Source organism: Macadamia integrifolia, chromosome 11, assembly GCF_013358625.1.
Source record: "Macadamia integrifolia cultivar HAES 741 chromosome 11, SCU_Mint_v3, whole genome shotgun sequence".
In the NCBI taxonomy this organism is placed as follows: domain Eukaryota; kingdom Viridiplantae; phylum Streptophyta; class Magnoliopsida; order Proteales; family Proteaceae; genus Macadamia; species Macadamia integrifolia.
In genome coordinates, this window is record NC_056567.1 from 11,791,449 (window position 1) to 11,799,724 (window position 8,276).

Genomic DNA, 8,276 nt, shown 5'->3' on the forward strand with positions numbered 1-8,276 from the left:
TTTTATTATCCCAGATTTTACACATAAATGTGCTAATCAGAATTCCCCCACACCTAGACTTTGCTAATCCTCGAGCAAAACAAAAAGAAAAAGAATAAAAAGAAAAATCCTAACTCACTTTCGTAGGAATCACGGTTGCACTTAACATGTGCAACAAGCCTTTAAATCTCTAGGTCACCCCTAGTGGATGAATTGTGTCTCGTGGGTGTTTATAGTGAATATACATCCAAAATTCAGAATAAACAAATCCCAACCTTGGCTAAAGGTAAGGGCCATACTGATCCGGAGCAAAGATAATTTTTCTTACAAAGGACCCCCACACTTGAACTTTTATTACCCTTTATCAATTCCAGGCACTAGCATATTTCTTAATTTGAAACTCACCTTGTCTCTTCCAAAACATCCTTATCTTAAGGCATAACCACTTGTAAAGAAATAGGGAACCAATGACTAAGGCGTTGGAATATTTTTGACCAAAACATATTACTAAGCATTAATGACATTGCACATTTTTTTCTCCTTTTTTTTTTTGCTTAATAAACTCTATTCTACTCCACTACTTTTGGCCTGAATGACATGGTGGAGCAAACATTAGACACCCAAGTTACTATGTAGCTTCACTTTTTACATATGCCCACAAAGGCAGTGATGCTAGAGTTCCTTCAGAAGTTTCCTCCCAAGGAATTTCGATTAAGACACCACGCTTCCTGAGGCGCAATGCCCTGTCTAGTTCCAAGGGAATCAACTCTTATTCTTCTTTATACCACATTTCACATTTCATTTAAAATTGTGCATTTGTCAACTCATGCCAAATTAAAAAGAATGTCTCAACTCCAAATCAAAAGTACAAGGAACCCGAAAACTTACATATGGTCCAACACCATAAAATAGGGGTCTCTTATATTTCAGAAAAAAGTCCCATCTTAAGACACAGACTTGTTTTTTTCTTCTCAACAGGGTTTTTATACGTTCAAAATGGGTACCTTAGTCAAAACTTTTATTTTCATACATCAAGCAACCGAATGGTTTAATCATTAGCCAAAAGCCAAAGTAGGACTTCATTCTTTAGCAAGCTCAAAAAAACAAAAAGAAAAACAAATAAAACAAAGTGAAAAAAGCAGAAACTGGTTTCCTTCCCCCACATTTAAGTCATACAATGTCCTCAATGCATGAAAAGAATTAAAAACGAAGACCATGCAAGGGGGTCATACCTGATTAAAAGTTAATCATTAGTATAAAGAGGTTCATAGAGATCCATGACCTCTTCACTACCAGTATTAGGAAACTCAAGGAATGGTTTCAAACGCTGACCATTAACCTTCAAAATTACCCCTGTTCCTAGATTCAAAATCTCTACAGCCCCATGGGGATATACATTATGGACAATAAATGGGTCATCCCATCGAGGTCTAAGCTTACTAGAAAAAAGATGCAATCGAGAGTTGTACAATAAGACCTTATCAACAATTGTAGAAGATTTATGCAAAATGTGCTTATCATAGAAAGCTTTGGTTTTTTCCTTGTAAATCCTAGAAATTTCATAGGCTTTATTCCTAAGTTCCTCCAACTCAAATAGTTGGAGCCTACGATGAATTTCCTCATCAGACAAACCAAAGTTGAGCTTCTTGATGGCCCAAAAGGCCTTATGCTCCAACTCAACTGGTAAGTGACAAGCTTTCCCATACACCAAATAGTAGGGAGACTGACCAAAATCGGTCTTGAATGCAGTCCGATGGGCCTACAAGGCATCAATGAGCCTAAGGGACCAATCCTTGTGGTTGGGATTAACAATTTTTTCCAAGATTTGTTTGATCTGCCTATTAGACACCTTCACTTGGCCACTAGTTTGGGGGTGATAAGGGATAGATAACTTATGGGTGATCTCATATTTTTTCATTAAGGCCTCAAAAGGCCGATTACAAAAATGAGTACCCCTATCACTAATTATTGCACGTGGTGCACCAAAATGGGAAAAAATATTCTCTTTGAGAAACTGGACCACCAGTTTGTGGTCATTAGATTTACAAGGTATGGCCTCTATCCATTTAGAAACATAATCAATGGCCAAAAGTATGTACAAATTCTCAAAGGAATTAGGGAATGGTCCCATAAAATCGATGCCCCATACATCAAAGATCTCAACTACCAAAATAGGGTTAAGGGGCATCATGTTCCTCTTATTGATACGGCCAAAAGACTGGTAGGCGGGACAAGCCTTACAAAAATCAAAAGCATCTCTAAAAAGAGTGGGCCAATAAAATCCGCATTAGAGAACCTTTGCGGCAGTCTTCTTAGGTCCAAAGTGTCCACCACATGCATGATCATGACAAAAAGAGAGAATACAATGTTGCTCATGATTAGGAACACATCGTCGAATAATCTAATCTGGACATATCTTAAACAAATAAGAATCATCCCAGAAAAAGTGCTTAACTTGGGAATGAAACCTATATTTATCTTGGGTGGACCAGTGATCCGGAGTCACACTTGAAACTAAGAAGTTGATAATCTCAGCAAACCATGGTTCACTGGACATTGTAAATAACTATTCATCTGAAAAGTTCTCATTGACTGAAGAATAGACAGTCAAGGAATTGGGAAGCCGGGATAAATGGTCTGCAACTAGGTTTTCAACTCCTTTTTTATCCTTAATTTCTAAATCAAACTCTTGCAAAAGTAAAACCCACCTAATGAGATGGGCTTTGGCATCCTTCTTCTGAACTAAGTATCTAAGAGCAGAATGATCAGTATACACCACCACATGTGAACCAATTAAGTAAGACCGAAATTTTTCTAATACAAACACAACCGCTAAAAATTCATTTTCAGTGGTTATATAATTGAGTTGTGCATCATTTAAGGTCTTACTACCATAATAAATGACAGTGGGCAACTTATTAATCCTTTGACCCAAAACCGCTCTTATGGTAAAATCCAAAGCATCACACATCAGTTCAAAAGGTTCAGTCCAAACAGGTGGTTGAACAATGGGTGCATTGGTCAACTCCTTCTTAAGTTGTTTGAAGGATTCTAGGCACTCTTTAGAAAACTCAAAAGTTTGATCTTTGACAAGTAATGAAATGAAAAGTTGGGCTAACTGACTAAAGTTCTTAATAAACTTTCTGTAGAAGCCCCCATGCCCTAGAAAAGATCGGACATCCTTAACAGATTGAGGAGGTGGTAAATTATCAATTAAATCCACTTTGGCTCTATCTACCTTAATTCCCTCCTTGGATATTACATGGCCTAAAACAATACCAGACTTAACCATGAAATGGCATTTCTCCCAATTCAAAATCAAATTCTTAGATATGCAGCTTTTCAAAACTAGAGAAAGATGATGAAGACATTCAGAATAGGAATTCCCATAAATTAAAAAGTCATCCATAAATACTTCTAAGAATTTTTCGACCATGTCAGAAAATATGCTCATCATGCATCGTTGGAACGTAGCAGGGGCATTGCAAAGCCCAAAGGGCATATGCCTGTAAGCAAATGTTCCATTTGGGCATGTAAAAGTGGTCTTATGTTAGTCCTCTAAAGCAATTGGGATCTAGTTATAGCAGGAATATCCATCAAGAAAATAATAGTATTCATGTCTAGGTAACCTCTCTAACATCTGGTCAATGAATGGCAATGGGAAGTGGTCCTTCCAGGTTGTCATATTAAGTTTCCTGTAGTCTATGCACACTCTCTACCCAGATTGGACATAGGTTGGAATTAGTTCATTATTGGCATTGGGAACTACAGTCACACCAGACTTTTTAGGCACTACGTGAACTGGGCTTAACCATTGGCTATCAGAAATAGGATAAATTATTCCATGATCCAAGCACTTTAAGATCTCTTTCTTAATAGTTTCCATCATCACTGGGTTAGCTCTTCTTTGGGGTTCCGTGGATGGTTTGGAATCCTCCATAAGATGTATATGATGTTGCATAATAGGACTTATACCCTTGATATCAGCCATGGTCCAACCTAGGGCTTCCTTATTATCTTTTAACACTTTAAGTAACTCCTCTTCCTAGCTAGAAGTCAAATTTAAAGAAATTATTACAGGAAGAGTCTGGTCAAGCCCTAGGAAAGCATATCTCAATTTAGATGACAACTCCTTAAGATCTAGCTTAGGGGGTTCAACTATGGAAGGTTTGGGAATGGAATTGGAAAGGGGTCCTAAGGGCTCCATAGGTGTGTGAAGACTCAAGACTTTAGAAAAGAAATTTTCACTATCATCATCCAACTCATCCATACACTCTTGGAATTCTGAATCAAGATTAATATCAAAGTTGGTAAGTAAATCATCAGAAAAATCCAGAAAATCCTCAATCATATTATTCTCTTCTTCCATATGTGGTTGCTTGCCTATCTTAAACATGTTAAACTCAATAGTTTGGTTACCAAAAGATAATCTTAGGAAACCATTCTGGCAGTTGATTAATGCATTACTGGTAGCCAAGAATGGTCTTCCTAGAATTAGTGGGATCTCATCCTTGGTTGAGAAGGGCTTGTTATCTAACACAATGAAATCAATAGGGAAAATAAATCCCCCCACCTTTAGTAAGACATCCTCAACCATCCCTTTAAGAATTTTAACAGACCTATCTGCCAACTGAAGAGTAGTTCCAGTGGCTTTCAATTCTCCCAATCCAAGTTGCTTGTACATATGGTAAAGTAAAAGATTCACACTTACGCCAAGGTCAAGTAAGGCATGCTCAATGTAGGTGTTGCCTATGACACAAGATATGGTAGGGCTCCCTGGATCCTTATACTTGGCTGCTATAAGCTAAGTAATTATGAAACTAATGTTACCTGCCAAGAGCGCATTTTTGGGCACACTAGTGATATGTTTGTGAGTACACAAATCTTTCAGTACCTTTGCATAGGCAAGGATCTGGGATATGGCATCCAAAAGAGGGATGTTCACTTCTACCTTTTTGAAGACTTCTAAAATTTTGTCCATGGAAGCAGTCTTTCTTTTGTTTACCAAGCGATTAGGAAATGGGATAGGATGAACATAAGGACTGTTAGGGATTTGCCCCTGTTCAGAAGAATCATTTTTGGTTTCCTCAACCAAATCATCTTTAGTTTCAAAAAAATCTTTAGGTTCATCAAACGAGCCTAAAACAAGAGGCACACTTGTGTCCTCAACTGAAGGAGAGTTAACAGGAGTAATAGATGAGGAAGATTTAAGAACGCTTTGTTGGTACTCTCTACCACTCCTAAGGGTATAAACAACATTACATTGGTTAGAGGGCCCTTATTGGGTCTGACCTTGTACTATATTCAATGGTGCATTAGTTGATGTTTGTGAACTAACAAGCTGATGATGCACAGGGTTAGGCTCTGGTTGACTGGGTAAAGTTCCTTTCTCCCTCTCACGCATAATTGAGACAACTTGAGTGAGTTTTCTCGTAAGATTTTGATGGCTTGTCATGAGGAGGGCCATATTTTTTTTCAAGTCACTTATTCTACCTGTCTCTCCAGTGTTAGTAAACCCAGGGGGTTGCTGATAAAATGATAGGAGAGGGGCCCTAGGAAAACTAGCCTGAGGTCCTACATTTGACCTAGGAAAAGTATTTTGGGAAAAAGATTGTTGTGCAAAGGGAGGCCTTTGGAGTCCAGGTAGACCTTGATTATGGAAATTGGAAGGCCCTGCTTGGTTGCCCTAATTCCAAGAGAAATTTGGGTGATTTCTCCATCCTGGATTATAGGTATTACTATATGGACTATTCTAGTATAAGGCATTAACACTATCAATAGAAGTGCCCCCAGAGGTGTTGGGGCATTCTTCTATGAGATGTCTAGGGGACTGGCTTCAAGCACAAATCTTAACCAAATTGACTGATGATGGCTCTCTAGGAACAATAGCCTCAATTCTCTTGATTAGGCTATCCAAATGGGCTTCCTTGGCTACTATCCCATCTATAAAATATCCTTTTCCTCCTATGGTTCTTTCACTCTCTTGGGTTGATTCCCACTCATGGGTTTTGTCAGCTAAGTCAAGTAAGAATTCCCATGCCTTTCCTTCATCAGTAAAGGATGTGAATCCCTCAGGGCACATAGACTCTATCATTTGTTTAGTTGGGTAATCAATACCCTCATAAATTATTTGACATAAATGCCATAGGTCTAGGCCATGGTGAGGGCATTCTTGGAGTAGATCCTTGAATCTCTCCATAAGTTTGGAAAATGACTCACTAGGCTTTTGCCTAAACTGAAGGATATCACTTCTAAGCTTATTGGTCTTGTGAGTTGGGAAAAACTTCTTAAGGAAGACAACTGTGAACTGTTCCCATGAGGTTATAGAATTTGTGGGTAACCCATACAACCACTTCTTAGCTTGGTCTTTCAATGCAAAAGTGATAAACCTAAGCTTAACAGCATCATCAGAAAGTTGTTGGATCTTAATTAGAACACATACCTCTTCAAATTCTCTTAGAAATAGGTATGCATCCTCAGAGGTCAACCAATGGAAGTGGGGCAACATAGTGATGTATTGAGATTTGAGTTCAAAATTATTGCCCTAGACTTGTGGTAGAACTATGCAGGAAGGTTGGGCTATTCTAGCAGGGTAGAACCTATCTTTCAGAGATTTAGGTGAAGGGTTTTGCTGTTGGTCTCCCATATTGAAGGGTTTTAAAGAGAGCAAACGTATAGGGTCACTACTTGTTGGATCTCTTCTTTCTAACCGATTCTTAGTATTATGTACCCACCTAACACTCATGCAACAGAAAACTACCCATAACTAGATTAAGACAAGCACAAAAGAATGGATAGCAAATTTTTTTTTTTGGCTTTTTGAGAGCTTACCGACAGGGATCCGGGGTTGCTCAGGTCAATTCCTGAGGTACTGCTACAGGGCGAAACTTGTCTTTATCATACTATAAGGCATGGCGACCTCCACCGATACAACTATTATTGCAAGTTGTTCTTCTGAAGGAATTCAATAAAAGAAAAAGGAAAAACAAAACAAAGCAAACAAAGCACTCCGATTTACCAAAAGAAAGCGAAAAATAACATTGAACTGTCTCCCTGGCAACGGTGCCAAAAACTTGTTTGAGATTTTAAATATAATCGCAAGCGTACGGATCAGTGTAGCTATGGGTCGAACTCAGGGAGAGCAGTCACTTTATTTTATTTTCTTTTAATAATGCGAAAGTGAACCTATTAATGGTTGTGATCTAATTCTAACTACTGTCCTAAACATATGTATCTAAAATAACGTCCTAACCATTCGTCATCTAAGAATTTAAAGACACAAGCCACGCAATTAAAATTAATAAATAAATAACAAAAAATAAACAACCCACGTAATTAAAAAAAAAACAATAAAAGAAAAAAATACTGAAATAAAAATTAAAATAAAAGAAAGGGGATAAAGCTAGAGAGAGACTCACAAATAGATTTCTCTACTTAGCCCGAGGGATGCATCATAATATGAGCTTCCCTACTTGACCAGAGAGTCACATTTACAAGGGTTACTCTACTTGGCTTTAAGGAAAGGGAGACAATTAAAATAAAAGTAATAAATTGATGGTTCTATAGCTAGGAGGGGCAAAACCAACACATACACTAGCCATGAACCTTGGGGGAAAAGGGATATCAATAATGTAACGACTGAAATTAAAATCCTAAATTAAGAAAGAAAGGGTAGTCAGAAGAGGGAATGAGAGGGGGGAGAGAAGACTATTGAGGGAGCCTACTTACTTAAACTTCAACCCTTGAGCTAAAAACTTGATCGATTTGAGATACTACCAATACTAAAAACTAGATCTGGAATAAACTAAATCTGAAATTTCTAGTACTAGAGAAAACAAATCTAAAGAAAAAAAAAATAGAACTTGAAAGACATGCATTATAGCTTGTTCTTGTCACCTAGAACTAAGCCTAGCACTAGAACTTGAAAATTACAACTTGAATTGCTTAAACAATAAAAATAAAAGACTGAATCAAAAACAAAAGTGCTTGCATTAATTGAATAAAAAGAACTTACAAAAGTGTTTAAATCATAAACCTAGAACTAGGGCTAGAGAAAGAGATAGAGCAACTAAAAAAAAAAACCTAGAAGAAAAATAAAGTGTCTCCCCTCCTCTTACATGAGTTGTATTTATAGGGAATGGGGAGGTAGGGTAACAAATTTTTCTTTCTTAAAAGGAAGAAACTCACAATTGATAGTGAGATCTTTTGAGACCAAAAGTGCTATGGTGGAGGAGAGAGAAGAGATAAATAAACTTGGATAAATTTTCTATAATTTTTTTTTTTTTTTTGCTTATTTT

The 8,276-nt window shown here is 37.4% G+C and overlaps 1 non-coding gene across 1 annotated transcript; it reads left to right on the forward strand.

The window, feature by feature from the left end:
* Positions 1–6,131: 6,131 nt before the first annotated feature.
* LOC122094508 lies at positions 6,132–6,238 on the forward strand. Its single transcript, XR_006144824.1, has one exon. It is a non-coding gene; the product is annotated as a small nucleolar RNA R71 (small nucleolar RNA).
* The last annotated feature ends 2,038 nt before the right edge of the window (positions 6,239–8,276 follow it).